This window comes from Sceloporus occidentalis, unplaced genomic scaffold, assembly GCF_023333645.1.
Source record: "Sceloporus occidentalis isolate IW3139 unplaced genomic scaffold, rSceOcc1.0.p SCAF_3, whole genome shotgun sequence".
NCBI lineage: Eukaryota > Metazoa > Chordata > Lepidosauria > Squamata > Phrynosomatidae > Sceloporus > Sceloporus occidentalis.
Window position 1 is genome coordinate 28,701,419 of NW_028316983.1, and position 17,297 is coordinate 28,718,715.

At 39.1% G+C, this 17,297-nt stretch overlaps 1 protein-coding gene across 3 annotated transcripts in view; it reads right to left on the minus strand.

The window, feature by feature from the left end:
* LOC149315685 (protein phosphatase EYA2) overlaps positions 1–16,766 on the minus strand; it is a 198,943-nt gene extending 182,177 nt beyond the window's left edge. Inside the window, exon 1 of one of the 3 annotated variants that reach the window (XM_089513900.1) lies at positions 16,732–16,766. The gene's annotated coding sequence lies outside the window, so the exon portion shown is untranslated. Of the gene's footprint in view, positions 1–16,412; positions 16,489–16,731 lie in introns of those variants that run through there. The other 2 variants (XM_089513901.1, XM_089513898.1) reach the window with 2 other exon arrangements.
* Positions 16,767–17,297: the final 531 nt, after the last annotated feature.

The window sequence follows — 17,297 nt, forward strand, 5'->3', positions numbered from 1 at the left end:
CTTACTAAATGCTTGCAACTAGGGATTTGCTTTGAATAACCCAATAAATAAATGAACAGAACAAAACGATAATCCATCTGCACAATTAGGCAATTTAGAAGAAAACACTGAGTTTTCCCATTGACAAGGACTACCAGTTACTTCAGGGTTTAGCCATGGTCCAACCCACAATATGGAAAAACAAACAAACTAGTGTACCAGGCAGGCGAAACTGTATAACTTGAAATAATTGTGCAGTCTTGGGGCTCATCTGAAAGGGGAAAAGTCCAGAGGGGGAAAAGTCCAGGATTTTTTGTTTTGTTTTGTTGTTTTATGATTTTACCTCCATATTCCAAGGTTGACATCCAATTTTTTTTCCAAATAACCTGGGTTTTTCTCCCTCCTTCCTTTGTGTTCTTCCTCCTCCCCCTCTTCCCCACAGTCTAGACATTTCAGAAATTGATCTTCGCTAATTTCCATTAAGCCTTCTTTAGTGTTATTCAGGAGTTATAGTCAAAGTCCCAAAGTGTTTAAGTTACACCAGTCAAGCATTAGGATCATTTTGTTTTGGTGCAAACATCCCTCATTTCCCCCATCCACTTGCTCTCTGTTGGATCTGTCCCTGAACAATAGTTGTGTTTACTGGCGGTGGCCATCACAGCTAGTTCCAGAATAATACAAACAGACAGCCAAGTAGAAATACATTTCATTTAAAAAATACTGAGTTAATTTAAACTGACCTGAGAAGTAGGGGGAAAAGTACTTGGTAATGCCAGAAGTGCCCAGAAAATACTTTGAAATGAAGAAAATGTCATGTGGACCTCAAAAATAAAATCAGTTTGTACAGGAATAAACCCTGTGATTTTCAGAGACTTTTTTCTCATCTGGAGGGATTGCTAATTAAAGTATCAAGCTGCATATGATGCTTTTTATTATTATTGAACATAAAGGCTAACTATGCAGTTTAGCCATACTTGTTTCTCACGTCTGTTCTGAAAGAACTATGTCATCACCTGTGGATGAAAATGTCCCAGGGCCAGCCATACATGTTGGCACAATGAAGCAGTTCCCTCAGGCATATTGAAGGTGGGGTAAAAGATAGAGCAGCTATCCCTCTAGAGAGTTCCTCTCACGAAGCCATTCAATTATTCTAGAATGGAGCAGAGGCAGCAATGTTTGCTTGCTGCTATTTCAGCCTGACCAGCTAGACATTTTGTACAACCAACTTTTCTCAAATGTTTGACAGGCAGTGTCTTTGGCACCAATGGAAATTCTCCTTGGAATTCAAAGAACAGTTACAGGGAGGTGATTTTTAAAGACCAAAGCAAACAAACAAAAAAACATTATGTACTGTCTGTATTTGCAAAATTAAATACCACACTTAGTTCTACAGGAAGAGGAGAGATTCTTGATCAAATGTCTGCTGACATGTAAAACACTTTAATTTAAGACTGAATATACAAAATGAGGAGATGATGATGATGACGATGATGGCAATGACTTATATTCACTTTTCCTCATCCCTGGGATGCTAGGAAGCTTACCAAAATCAAAACAGATGCAGATACGTATCCTATTCACATATCTAGGTTAAACTGGGATGTTCTTGTTCCTCAGTCTCTTGTAACTCCACTGTATAAGGGAAGATGGCCAATTTCTGCTTTAGAACTAACCACAGTTCTCCATGATTACCTGATTTTGGGAACTGTGATTTGCTGTCACTACCTACCACACCCTGCCTACCACTAAAACCAAACATGATCCAATCATCTTGATAGCCTGGTATGTTTTGATCAGATACTACTCGACTATCAGGAAAAGCTTCCATTAGTTCTAAAGCAAGAATTAAACCTTTCCATCTTCTCTTTATGCATATGATCCTAACATTCATGCAAGCTTACTCCTGTACTGAAACAGTGTGTTGTAGTGCTCAGAGTTTGGGACAGTGAGCTAGGAGAACCTAGGAGGTTCTAAACCACACAGAACCATGAAACTCATTACATCAGTCACACACTTTCAGCCAGTCACATTTTCTCAGGATTTTTGTGAGGAGAAAGTGGGCAGAAAGAAAACTATACATTTTGCCTTTAGCTCACTGGAAGAAAGGTGGGATAGAGATGTAACTACAAAACGTACATATCCAAAAGTAGGCATGTTGGTCATATAGCAAAGTACAATTAAAATCCAAAATCCACAAAACACTGATACGTTTTTTGGGCCAACCAAAATGAATAAAACCTATTTAAATTTCCTTGACTTTAAAAGACTTTGTCTCTCCCAGTACGACATGGTCAGAAGGAGGAGTGGCCTGCCTGCATAGATATCCTTCCATACTCAGAAAACCAACAACAACATCTTGACAAAATGCAGGCCTGTGACTATCATTGATTTTTTTCTCATGTATTATTTTTAACAACTTTGCCTGATGAAGAAGCCAGTGCATTATATATTTTGTGGTTGGTTCAATAAAAATATCATTGTTTTGTGGGTTTGGGATGTTATTGTACTTTACAAAACATACAGTTCAGTATAATATCTGAACTGGGCAATGTTGTGTGTGTTTGTACACACACACACACACACACACATATATTTACACAACCACTATATAAATGCATGCAAAAGGAACAGTGTCTACAGAAGTCTAATGATGGTTGGTCATATTTCCCATCAGCAGGATGGACGACGTGAATTTCTACTGATGTCCCTGCCTTAATGTTTGCCAGTATCCTTATACTGGACTTTGGAGATATGGGCAAAGAAAGGAAGAACACACTTCTGTGCTGTAGAAACAGGTGTAAAATGTCAACCCAATGTGGGTGGAAGACTGATGAGGTGCAAATAAAGTACCAAATGAGAGAGACCAGCTTATGACTGTATAAAGGGATGACTGTTGTCTGATGGCTCTACACAAAATACATGCAAACCTGCAGTTTTGTCCTCCCCGTTCCCCAGCATCCAATCTGGTTTAACAAGGCTGCATATTTACACTCATCTTTCTCTAATTCTAAGGCATAAGACTTTGCCCCTTCCCAGATCATCATAACAAGCCAAGGCACTGAATGCACATAACTAAGATGCTTGCAATTCAAATTGGAATATCATTTTCCTGAACATGGCAGGTGCCTATGTACAGTTGTTTGGCAGACTACATGAGCATGAAGTATACTTCCTGATGAAGATGAGATAACATTCCCAGTTTAAAATTGCCAAAAATAAAGTGACAAGGGGTAGATTAAAAAAAAATGCTAAGTGGACCCCGATCATCATCTGGTAATTGCAAGCATCCCTTTATTCTTGTAAGTGACCAAACTGATACTTAGGTGAAAATTTCAATATCAGAATTGAAACTGGTCCAAGAAAATGAAGACAATTTCAGATGGGTGTGGTGATTTCATGGAAGAGACCACAGGGGCCATCCAGTCTAGGCCCCTGCCATGCAAGAATACTCATTCAAGGCAATCCACTTTTCTTCAGATGTAAACAAAAGAACCTATCAAAACAAGCCAGCCTCTGGCAAGGAAAATAAAATTGAGGACTGCAGCAATAGAATGCTTCAGTTGGGGTGTTCCATTCTTTCTCCAGGCTAAATTGTACAGTGGCCTGAATTCATTTGGTAGTGCCCTTCCAATGTTATTGTTGTGTGCCTTCGAGTTGTTTCTGACTTATGGTGACCCTAAATTGAATCTATTATGTGTGGGATTGGGGTGTTTGGTTTTGCAAGATTTGTTCAGCATTTGTTCTTTTAAGGCTGAGAGAGTGTGATTTCCCCAAGATCATTTGTTGGGTTTCTATGGCTGATGGGGTAATTCAAAGCCTAGTCTTCCAGAGTCCTAGTCCTACAGTCAAATCACCACACCACACTGGCTCTCCCTCTTAAAATAGACCCCTGAATCAATATGATTTACATACTTACTGACTCATCTTTCAGAAATTGATCCAATGGGTCTACTCTAGCTGTGACAGGGGCCAGGATGTTGTGGCCCCTAACCATTATTGGATTTCCAGCTCTCATCAGCCCTGGACATCCTGGCCAACACACTTGGTAGTGAAATGAAGGAGGCACATAATGTGAGAAAATAGCTTTCTGTTCATGCTGATCAGTTCTCTCTTCTGATAACACCAAAATGGAACTTTTGGCCTTGCTGCAAAACTCTATTGATGGTGAAAAGCTACCAATACTGATTACAGTAACACCATACCCATGTTGAAGCATGGTGATATGGCAGCAACATGTTGTGAAGATGCTTTTACTAGAGGGACTGTGAAAGTGGTCAGAAATTAGGGCAAGATGGACTGAATAGCTCAGTCAAACCTCAGATCTCCATCACATTGAGAATTTGTGACTTGAACACTGCTGTTTGGCAACCTGACAGAGCTGGTGCAATTTTGCCAAAAAAGGGGCAAACACTGTAGATTCTAGATGTACAAAGCTGATCAAGACTTATCTAAGAAGGCTTACAGCTGTAGTTACCATCAAAAGTACCTCTATCAAGCATTGAGTTGAGATGTGTGTGTGTGTGTGAATGCTTACGCTTATGTAACCAATATATGCAAATATATTTGTTTTTGTTTACTTAATTTTACTTATTTTTACTTTGCTTAATATATATGTTTTTGTTTACTTAACTTTTGTGCCCCAGTAAAATTATTTTGCACCTGCACAATGTTGCCTATCTTGTATACACTGAGTGGTAACAATTGCAACTAAATCCAAGCTGTAATACAACAAAATGTGGGCAAGGCAAAAGGAAGTGTACACTTTTGAGAGATACCGTATGTGCAAAACATCTTCCTAAATTTTATTTTCTTACCTTCCTCTCTTCCTCACAAAAAATTATTTACTTTATAAATCAAAGTGAAAACCATTGGTTAAAAAATTAAATCATGAACAGAAATCTTAAATAAAACCAGTAAAAAACAAAACAAAAAAACCTTGGCCTAAATACTCTAAAGGCACCAGATACTGTATGAACATGAAAGCCAAGCAGGCTCAGGTCTGGTTAGTACCTGGAAGGGGAACCATCACAGATATCAAGTGTTGTATGCTAGATTTCAGATGAAAGAATTGGCTAAACCATCTTTGAGAATCCTGTGCCCAAAAACACCCTATGAAATTCATGGGGTTGTTGTAAGTTGAAAGGCAACTTTAAGGCACACACACATACACACAAATGTGCCAAAATGCAAGAACATGACAACTAAATAGCTTGGGCAAATAAAAATAAAAATTCCTGTTGCACCAGGAATGCCTCTCTCAGGAGTGTCTGTGGAAGGCATGCCACTGGTTCTCTCTAGAACCATAGAGTTGGAAGAAACAAAAGGGCCATCCAATCCAACCCCCTGCCATGCAGCAGCATACAATCCAGATAGGTGGACATCCAGCCTCTGTTTAAAAAGCTCCAAAGAAGGGGACACCAGCACTCTATGAAGCAGCATCCACTTCTAAGTGTGCCTATCCAGTGCAACAGCAGAGCTGAGATTCATGCAACATCTTTCTAGTTTTTCAGTATTCTTTGATCTCCAGTCACTGATTGGAACTACTAACAGAAGCTTGCAAGTCAAATGGGCATTCTCCCCACAGCTCTGGACCAGAGGTTTTTCATCCTTGCAGTAGTGCCAGTTATTTAGATTGGGCCCTTTCAATATATAAGAGTTCCAGGAAACTGTGTCCCTCCAGGTGTTGTTGGATCACGTTTGCAATCATCCCTCACCATTAGCTATCTAGTCTGGAACTGACAAGAGTATAAGTGTAACAACATCTAAAGGTTCACAGTCTCCACAACTTTAACAAATAGTCTATTTTATCTTCCTTGTTTATCATCTCTCAGTCCACAATGCCTCCCAATCTAAATGGTCACAGAAATTAAGAGAGAGAGCTAGGCATTTCACAATGACTGATGTAACTATGTACTCAACTCAGACAAGGGTGCATTTTGCTAATGGTTTTAACTCTTGAGTTCTCCAATCTCTGACATGCATATTTAGGCATTTAGGACATACCATCCAAACCTCAAGGGATTAATTACTTAATTCTTATAACATTCCCTACACATGAGAGTATAAATATATTTTTAAATTATGTAGATAACACATACTTGGGAGCAGATTATGAAGTCAATGAGAGTTAACATAGTAAATATGATCTTAAGTCCCAATAAGTACATCTACTGCAAGCAGGACTGGAGTATGGGCCCAATATACTAGAATTAGTAACCCTGATCTGCTATAAATCTTGGCATCAATTTTTATTCTAAATTTAAATGTATTAAATTTTTGTTAAGAGCAGCTGTAGGATAAAAATGGTTTACAGTGAGAGAAATGTTTATGGTAAAGGGACAAAACCTTTTGCCTTTCGAATTAGTGATCAACAACTTCTATCATTCTTTTTCACACCTTATCTATGACTTTAATGGATTCATGTGTCACTGTAGCATTCTTGACAAGGCATCGTGATTCAACCCATCGTAAACCCTGTCTACACAAGAGAAGAAAACACTTCATTTCATGTCAAGAATGCAAGATTCAGCTAACACTCTCCAGTGCTGTGAATAAATCTGGAACGTATCTTAAAAATATATATTCAGCATATCTATTTTTAGCAACTCCTCTCAAAATACCATGGAAAAATCAGTTGACAATCTACACCTGAGAATTTTAAAATCTTGCATTCAGAGTTTAATCCCCCTCCCCACAAGGTCTGGTTTACATAATTTATCTAAAGAATGGTGAACCTGAGCTCTGATGGGTTTCACTGTCTGAAGAGCAGGGTAAAAATACTCTTAAGTTATTGGTTCAAGTTATTTCTGAATTTTATTCAAATGAAAATAAATACAACATTGTAAATTAAGCCCAATATCAGCAATGATCATTCACATTCAGTCCCACCTGCTGAATACTATTTCCTTGTTACCAAGGGACAGGATACCAGGGGACATTATTTTAATACCCATTTCTTTTCAAGGTTTATAATATTAGTTTTATCATAATCTTTTTAGTTTTTGAGTCACTAATTCACATGTGTTTTAGCACAATGATGTAAACACTCTTACTGCCCTTAAGAGGTTTTAGAAACAAAACAAAATAAAACAATGAAGTCAGATAAAAGCAACTTTTCTCTAAAATAGTTAAGAGAGAAAATAAAAATATATAAATGTAATACACTTGAGAGAGGAATGGACTTTTCTCAATTTCAGTTTTGTTTTGTTTTTTTAAACCTAGAAAGATGAACACAGTGCCTCCTTTTCTTTTAAGAAAATAATCTAATGCTTTTTGTTTTAAAAAATCCTGCTCAAGTGTCATACCATTCTCGTAAGTCTTGAAATGTACATGAAGTTTCACACACATTTCAAGATCACGTGTTTAAGTCTTTATAACAGAAGAACAAAGATACTTGTACCGTGCTGTACTGTTGGTGACAAACCTCTTAGGTTTGTATGGAGAGAGTTCTCTCTCAATATTTTTCAAGACAGATCTGTTCATAGGAACTCTGATATATTTTCTACCAAATTTCCAATGCACTGAATAAACAAGGAATTCACACATTTGTATGGTTTTCTCCAGCTCCATGATTAAAATGTAAATTGTGGGTGATTGTACTAGTCATTATATGACTTACACAACTTTATGCCTTGCCCTTAAAGATCATTCCTGTATCTATGGCAGTTTCAAAATAAATTACCAAAGAAACATGAATATATCCCTAAATATTAATCTGTTTTAACATGTTCAGTGTCAAGTGTAGGTTTTAAAAAAACCACAATTGGGGCAGGGAACATGAGTGACAATGAAAAAACGCTTCGGTCTCATTACGGAAAATGCTGATACAAATTAAGGATGTCCCTATGACCTTGACTTGTTAATATATTATTTATTTGTTTATTTATTTCATATGCCAACTTTCTCCCAACATGGGACCCAAGGAGGCTTACAAATACTAAAAACATGATTTTTTAAAAAATTTGGATATTATTTTTTATTTATTTTAATATTAGTTAATTTGTTAAATTTATATCCTGCCTTTCCATACTGCACACTCCAGTGTCAGTAACACAGAAGTCTGTTTTTAAAAAGGTACTATATATAAAAATAAGACAAAGATTATTTTCTGAGTAATGCTTAGCCCAAACACCAGGAAAATTAAATGTAAAGCCACAATCAGGTAGAGAATTCACATAGAGCCTGCTTCACTATAGGAAATAAATACCTCATCAGCACAGGAGGCAACTTGGTATACATTTCTGTGATTTCAATAAAATAAAAAGCAACTTTTGGTAGATTGTATACATGGACACACACACACACAGTCCAACTGCCAAATACTTTCACAGCAGGCATAAGAAAGAAAACTGGCTTAGCTAGTTAAATCAACCAGTGTGTAAAGTTAATGGACCAGATGCCATAAATGAAGACATTTCTTACACCCTATATGTGCTGTTAAACAGAAAGGATTGCTTCTGTGCTAGTACTTAAAACATGTACAATATGAAACAATAGCACCATTGATATTAACTAAATTTATTCATATGGAAACCCCAGTGTGAAGACTTAAAGCAATAGAGTAGTGATGCTAATTTAATCAGAAGGCCCTGTCTGTTGGTTTGTTGCTTCCCAAAATGATAGAGAGAAAGAAAAACTGAACGAACATGAAAAAAGAAAGGAAAGGAAGGTGGGGAGGGAAAGCTCCTGAGCATTTTTTTTACTCTACTTTTCTGGTTATTCATTGTGTCTAGACTTAAAAGTAAATTGCAACCGTCTTTTTGGTTGCAGTTTTTAAAAACACATGTCCTACTATGCACACTCAAACACAACAAAATTAACTTTTGACCAATGTGTATGAGCTGAAAGTGCTAATAAGTCTCACTGACTTGAACGAAAGAGTTAAGCAATTGCTTAAATCACTTCTTTTAATGGTCAATTAACAGTAATTGATTTCTACCTATTAAGCCAAAAAAGCACAAGCAGGACAACTCCTCACCCACTAAACAGGCATTCCCCATAGCAGAAACTCATCTACTGAACTTCTTCACCAAGGATACTTCAAGCTCCCAGCACTTTCAGTATTTGAAATTAAGGGACAAACCTATTTCATTTGTATATTGCCCTGATGACTCTCTCTTTATAGATCCAGCTTTTCTTCCTTTTTTCAGGCTGGTTACGGAATAATGAATAAATAAGTGAAAAAATGGCTGTAAAACAGAAACAGGTTACAGCTGTTCGTGTACATTTGATAAACGGAGTTGCAGAATGCCATAGTTAGGACACAGCTTGTACAATAAGAGATGGAATATTTGCCCACAAAAGATCACAGTTCTTAGCACTGTTTTGCCTTTTTGACTGAGACGGCAGCAAAAAAGCACTGAGTGTTCAGTATAAATTAACAGCACAATCATGACAAAAGTAAACTAGTACAATGGCAAATTGATGCTGCCTGCAGAAACTATCTCAGCTATAAGGTCTTAGCAGAAGTAAGGTATAACTCAGGGTGCAAGATCAAGGATATAAGAGAGAGCACAGGGGCACAGGTTCAAGTGGCAGGAGACATGTTTCCCGTAGAAATAATGCAGTTTGACACCACTTTAAGTGATGTAGTTCCAATTTGGGAATCCTGGGATTTGTAGTTTTACAAGATCTTTAGCCTTCTCTGCCAAAGAATGTTGGTGCCAAGCAAAAATACAAATCCCAAGATATTGTAGAATGGAGCCATGGCACTTAAAGTGTATCATAGAATCACAGAGTCTGAAGAGACCAAACTGTATTATTTCTTCTTCAGTATAGATGCACCCTCACTTTTTAAAAAATGAACTTTTAGAATACATCTCCTAGGTGCCCCAAGCCATCATAAGCCTTTGTCATAGTGGCTGGAAAATTTCTGGATGTACTGTACTCAGGAAACCCCACAATTTTTGAAGCTTTCTTTTCTTTGATATTACACATACAGACTGAATCTTCCTACTCCAAAATCCTTGGGACCAAAATTGTTTTTGATTTTTTTGTGTTTTGGAATATTTGCATATACACAATTACCTATCTTGGAGATGAGACCCAAGTCTAAAAATGAAATTCACCTATGTTTCATATACACCTTACACACACAGCCTGAAGGTAATTTTATACGATAACTTTTTAATACTTTTGTACGAGACAAAGTTTGTGCACAATTGAACCATCGAAAACAAAGGTATCACTATCTCCGCCACCCATGAAAAAAGTTTTGGATTTTGGAGCATTTCAAATTTGAGATTTTTGGATAAAGTTTACTCAACCTGCATATGCTTTGAGCTTCAATCTCTAATTCATCCCGCTAGAAGACCCCTCCCCGCCAATCATGTGGTGCTACGTATTTTCATTGTGCTTCTGATCTACTCCATTCTCTTAGTTTCTGCATCTGTGATTTGCATCATCCCCACGGCTAAACAAATATGATCCACATCAAAGATCTACAAACAAACGTGACCCACATCAGAACTCAGTGGTGTCCCTCTTAAATCAGAAGCCTACTGTAGTTTTATGCTTTGCTGAATTTGTTTTATGCAAATATAATCAATATGATCTTTGGGGTTGGGTAATTTCTAATCCCTTTAATTGATAACCTTTGCTCCAGTGTTTCAATTTTTTAAAGAAAAATCCAGAATGATCTTTGTATATATGCGTATACATACATACATACATACATACATAGTTTTTAGCTTAAAAAAACATTATTATTTTTAAGAAGGAGTGAAAAATATAGAACTGTTCCACGAAAAGTTGTTATTCTTAAACCCTTTTCCTCTTGTGAAATTACAGCAGAGCCAGCAGCCAGCAACCACTAGTCTTTTCTGCAATCGAGAAATGATCTAAGCCCCCAAGGTAAAGCTACCAACAAGCCACTGGCCTCATTATTTCTTCACCACCAATTTTGGAGATTTATCCTCACCTGATTAGAAGCAGGGTGTTGGTTAAACACCATTAAAGGAGTTAAGATCTATAAATAAAGATTAGATACCGTTCTCAGCAATGTGGTGCCTGCTTCGCCATTGTTTTGTGAGTGAAAAGTTGAGCTCCTAAACAGGCAAGTCTTCCAGAAAGAGAAATAAACACAAGGAAAGGCAAGGAAAGTAAAAAGAGAGAAAAGACCATTTTTCCTTGTTTATCACTCTGTGTTTTTTAAGCCCTAAATTGTCTTGTTGTTCAGCTGGGTGCAATTCATAAAGCGTGCTTTAAGAATTGGTAAACAGAAACCATAGGACCCAACAAAACACATTTTAAAACTGCTTGTCATAATGGAGATTATCAGATGGGGCAAAAGCCGGCAGTAAAAGGCATACTCCCAGCATAATAGTGTGATTGTGCTGAAGATTTTCAGATGACATCGCGCTCATCCAGGACTTATCCCGTGACGATCCAGGAAAGCTTGACCAACAAACCATTCCTGGGACTTCCCGGTGAATGGTTTGTTGCTGGAGCATTCCTGAATCTTCACGGAATATGTCCTGGAGGAGCGCAATGTGTCTGAAAATCTTCAGCACAATCGCATCATTATGGAGGGAATATGCCTTTTACTCCTGGCTTTCCCCTCTGTCTGATCATCTCCAATGTTTAATTACAGTGTATTTCTGATTATGAAACAAAAAGAGGTATCAAAACTAGAAATGAAATAATGTACACTTGACAATGAACTTGCACTGATGCTTTTGAGATTAGAACCACAGAATCATAGAGTTGGGAGCCACCACAAGAGCCATTCAGTCCAACCCACTGCCATGCACAAATACACAATAAAAGCACCCCTGACAGATGGGTATCAACTTCTGTTTAAAAAGCCTCCAAAGAAGGAAAAGTTGTATAAGATAAGTTATGTTATATTTCTCTTCTTACCAAAGTGGGAGGTGAGGTTTATTTTACTTAAAGCTAAAAAACAAATTACAAAAACAACAACAATTAGGTACCCCCCCCGCCCCATTTACCCAGCCTACTAAATTATCTAAAAGAGAAATCTCTATTTGTGCTTTTCCTTATTTTGTGACAGTTCACATGCTTTAAAATTACAGGGTGTGAACTAACTAGATGAAACTATTTTACTATCCTACTGGTTTCCATTGAATTTAGTGGGATTTTAAGAAATTAATTTGACAGAGTTTCACCACCAGCATTTAAGTGGAACGTATCCAGCAGGGTATAGTGGTATGAGTGGTTTTACCTCAGGAGACTGGGGTTCAAATCCTCACTCATGCATGGAAACGCAATGGGGAACCCTGGGCAAGGCATACTCTCTCAGCCTAAAATGAAGACAACGGCAAACCTCCTCTGAATAAATCTTGCCAAGAAAACCTTATAATAGGTTTCCCTACTTTTGCTGAACAACTTCACATCTGGTATTTGAACTGAATTATTTTAATTTGAGGTTGGGGGTGAAAATCCATTTTCTCACAGATGGAATTATATTTTCATTTACATACATATTTGAAATACAGCCCCCCCCCCCCAAATGTGGTTTCTCATTAGGGTGCACAATCTGTAAATTTCATGCATGAGCAGATTACAGGAAATATTAGTTTTGAGTAAATTTAGGCTTAGACATTATCTGGAGATATCTTATTATATCTGAAGGTCAATAGCAAAATCTCTCAGAGGACCTTATCACACTAGTGAAATCCTGTTCAGAAATGGGATTTAAACTAGATTTAAATTTATAAAAAATCATAGAGGCGGGAAGTTTATCACACGACGTTATTACCAAAGTGAAATACTGTAACACAAAGATAAACCAAAGGTAAAACGGAGAAAAACAGCAGCTCTTTACTCCCGGATCTTCTTGAAAGTAAAAAGCTGCCATTTTTCTCTGTTTTGCCTTCGGTTTATTTTCGCGTTATTTCACGTTTGCAGCAATGTCATGTGATCATTTGCAGGTTTTTTAAAAAATTAAATCTAGTTTAAATCCCATTTCTGAATGGCATTTCGCTAGCAGGACAAGGTCCAGAGTGGAAATGAAGGAATACTTGACAGGAGCTGTAATCAGTTACAAAACAACTATTCATTCATAGCAGTAAGCAATGCAATACAAATTCACCCTGAAACACTATTTACTTTCACTGAATTCAGTAAGGCTTGCTTCTCCGTATTCCTCTATGGGACTGCACAGCTAATTAATGCAGAACTATCCTGGCTAGATCGAAAATTCTTTCTCTCCATCCAGGTGCTTATCTCAATTAGCTTTAAGCTTGTACATGGAAGTTAATTATGACCAGTAAACAGAAGGCAGCATGGTATAGTCAGTGGTTTGAACACTGGACTACAGATCTGGAGACCAGAGTCCAATTCCCTGCTTGGGCATGGAAACCCATTGGGTGACCTTGGGTGAGTCACACTCTTAGCTCCAGAAAACTCCATGATAGTTTCATACTGTATTAGGATAGCTGTCAGCTGGAAATGACTTGAAGGCACACAACAACAAAACACAAGGACAAATTGTTCTAAGATGAATGTTCCATTACGCCAACTTAATTTGACTACAATGCCAATAATCACTGAAATGAGTTGTTCCCTTTGGAGTAATACAGTTAGTACTTCATGTCCAGGTGACAACATGAAGTCATCCTGATACAATTTTCCAGAAGTTAATCAACAGACAACGGCAGAGATACTTTTTGCTAATGTTTTCTTACCATCCTCAGCAAAGTAACTCCAAGTTTAGCCGGTCTTTGTCAGAGCACTAGATCGGGACAAATTTCAGCCACCCGGAGATGTTACACAGTCACGCAGCTAGACTCACCTTTCAAAACCCTTGCAAGCAAGAGGAGAAAAGTAATGACAAAACTAAGCAAAACAAAACCCTACTATCTAGGCACAGCAGTAATCACTACTTAAGATACCCCCAAAGCTATCTTTTCCAAGATTTTTTGTCTGCAGATTGTGCCAGCTGAGCATAGGTTTCTGTTTGTTACCATTTTCTAAATTTATTATAAAACGGCCATTGAAATGGAGCCGGTCTTCAAAACACAGTTATGACTGAGGAACTCATATTCCAGAACGAGAATTTAAGAGAAAGGGAGCAATGTTTTTAAATGTTTTTTTAAAAGCAAAAGTAGCAGCAGCAGAACTAAATCAATCTGCTAGAGCAGAACAATAAATATATCTTTATAAGGGGCAATTGGTTAAAAGATAATATTCTAGTCCTAAATTAACCTTCCAAAATGCCTTCACACATCTCAAGATCAGCACACAGAAGCATCTAAATGTACAGAGGTCAAATGAAATGTAGTTGCTATATATAGCAATTTCTTGCCAGGAATAGACTAAATACTGTACTATCAAGACCGCTAAACACCACAACCAAGTGCTGACCCACAACTTTCAGAGTGCTAAGGGACATATACTTGAGATATTGCCTCAGCAATATTGATGTGGAACATGGGGACACTTAACCAGTTTACCAGTTTGCTTTAGAAGCTCATGTTTTCATTCACAAGGAATATATCCATCTAAAAAAGACTTGAGAGATAAATGCAGCAACTGTACGCTAATAAATTCCTTCCCTGGACTCAAACCTTTAATTTCAGATTTAGGAATTTATTATGTATAGATCATACTAACTGTTCTCTTCCTAGCAATAACTCACTTTCCGGATTGTATATAAATCCTAATTTTAATTTTAAAAATTCCCCTCCTTTCTTAAATAACACATTGAATGGTGAATATAAGAACTTCAGTCTTCTGTATATGCTTCAAGCAAGAATGACTAGTACTATTGCTATACTAAAACGGATTAAGGGATTGTATCTTGTAGTAAACTGATATTTGGTGTTTATAATACAGAAGAGACCTTTAAAAATCACATTGTGGTTTTTGTTGTTGTTGTTGTTTTGTCAAAAGACGTCAGAAAAGTTGTATGGCTAAACTGCCTGTCATTTGCAACTTTATTTTCATGTTTTAAAAAGCAGTATTTGTTCCTCCTGGGGATCCCTCCGTGTCGCAAGTGTTAGAGAACGAAATAAAAACACGAAGCAGATGTACTGTCAGGCTTGATGTCCCATTTACAAGGTCAGTACCATTTGTAACATGCTCTTTACAAATCCAGATGATGTTACAAAAGTCTCCCTGTTTGTAATGTTCAAAAGCACTTCATCCAGAACTTCATCCAGAACAGGACTAGTAAGAAGTCACAAAAATGTCATTCACTTTGCTCTTCAAGCACAGGGAGCCTTTTCAAGTACATATTATCACAGATTAATTATTTATTCCTTTACTGGTATATTCACCTCCCTGAAATGAAATGTTTCTATTATGACAAATGACTTATTTGCCCAGTTGTCACACATAGCAGAAACGCTCTCATGTCCGTATTGTCTCCAGCAAACTGGATGACACACCTGAAATGCCATGTATAGAGTAACCCGCAAATAAACAGGGACGGCGAATCAATGTTCACCTACTCAGGGTTACGCAAGAGTTTTGGTAGGTCTTCCAGAAATGCATTCAACCCCCAGAGAAAACTTTCCATATGTTTTGAACAAAAGCTAAGCCAAAAGACCCCTTTCCTATCAAAAAAGAGTTAATGTTAGGCCAACTATTCCAAATGCAACTTGGAAAAAGTGACTGTGTGTGTCAAAGTCTGCAGCAAGTGGAGGGCTACTGAGAATCAATACAATGCCATCGCTGAGAAAGAAACAAGCATTCAAAAAAGACATAGCTGTGTTTGTCTGGAAAATCAGTCTGCAAAGAGATCTTGGAGCCCCTTGGAGCCGAATAGAAAGGCAGAAGCTGGGCGCATGAGCTTTTGTAGCCTTGAGCCTGAGAAAGGCATGTACTGAGGAAATAGGCTCAGGTCTAGGAAACTTCAGGCGCCCAGTTTCCAGGGATTTCCAAGATCCCTTTTCCAAGACAGGAAAAGGGAGAGGAGTAGATCTTCTGTATCTATTTCTCTTCCACTTGCTTTCCCACCCACAATGACCCGGAAAAAGAAAGAAAGAAGACAGAGAGAGAGAGAAGGAAGGAAAAGAAGAAGAAGAAGAAGAGAGGGAGAAAAGGAAGGAAAGAAGAAGAAGAAAGAGAGAAAAGGAAGGAAGCAAGGAAGTGAGAAAAGGAAGGAAGGAAGGTCAGAGAAGGAAGGAAGCAAGCAAGCAAGCAAAAAAGAAAGGAAGGAAGGAAGGAAGGAAGGAAGGAAGGAAGGAAGGAAGGTGCTGCCCCAAGAGAAAACCAAGCGGGTGGCTGCCTTTCAGTCTCTGCGCGGAAACTGAAGTTTTGTCTTGAAAGCGAAAAGGAGCGGGAGAGCAATGAATGGAGGCAGCCTTTGCGCCTAAGTTCTTTCCCCGGAAAGGCGAGGGGGGCCAAAGGTGGGACGGTCCCCCAAAGGAAGATGCACAACCCCCATCCCTCTCTCTCTCTTGGGGCGCCCCAGTCTCGGGAGCCAGGAAGGACGGGGGTGGGTGGGGGTCCGATGCCATCCGACTCACCCGGGGCTGTCGCAGAGGGTGGCTCCCCTCACCCGCCGGCTTCTGCCAGGAGGAGGCGAAGGTGCCCTCCAAGGTGTGCTGCCAGGGAGCAGGAAGGGGCGCCCTGCCCTGGCCTTGCCCTTGGCCTCGGAGTTCAGGAGGCAGAGAGGAGCCCTAAGGCTCGGAGGGATGGAGGCAGGAGGAGGAAGAGGAGGGCGAAGAAAGGAGGGAGGCAGGGAGGGAGGCCGAGGGGAAGAAGGCAGAGAGCCAGCGACACAGCGCCGGGGAAGAGGAGCATTTGGGGAGGCAGCGCTGCCTCTGCTGCTCCCGCTCGGCTTACCTTGGGAAGAGGAGGAGGAGGAGGAGGAGGAGGAGGGAGGCATCCCCAGAAGCCCCCAAGGCCCCGGACCCTCCTTGGCTTCGGGTTTCTTCCCCGGCCCCCGGCCCCCTCCCCCCTTGAGAGCAAGGGCTGGGAAGAGGAGCCCCCTTCTCTCTCTCTCTCTCTCTCTCTCTCTCTCTCCCTGGCCTTCAGCCCAAAGGAAGAAGCAGGAGCATCCTAGACTCGGAAGAGAGAAGCAGCTCCTGCTCCCAGCTTCTTTTCCTTCCCTTCGGCTCAAGTCTAGCAAAGCTCACAGGGAAGGGATGCTGGGGCAGGGGCTTTCCTAGACCCGGGCTTAAGGGAAAGGAAGGAGCTGGCCTTATTTAGCCCTCAGGCAGAGGACGGAGGACCGACTTCGGACATCCTTCCCAGGGATGGGGCCAAAAGCAAGGCAGAGCTGCTGGGAGCAGTCCTTCTTGGAGGGTTGTCAACATCGGAAGTTACATTCTTTGTAATTGAATGGTTCTACTTTGGGTAATGTTTTATCTTCACAGTCAGAATACCATAGACTAATTTTTAAAAAGCAA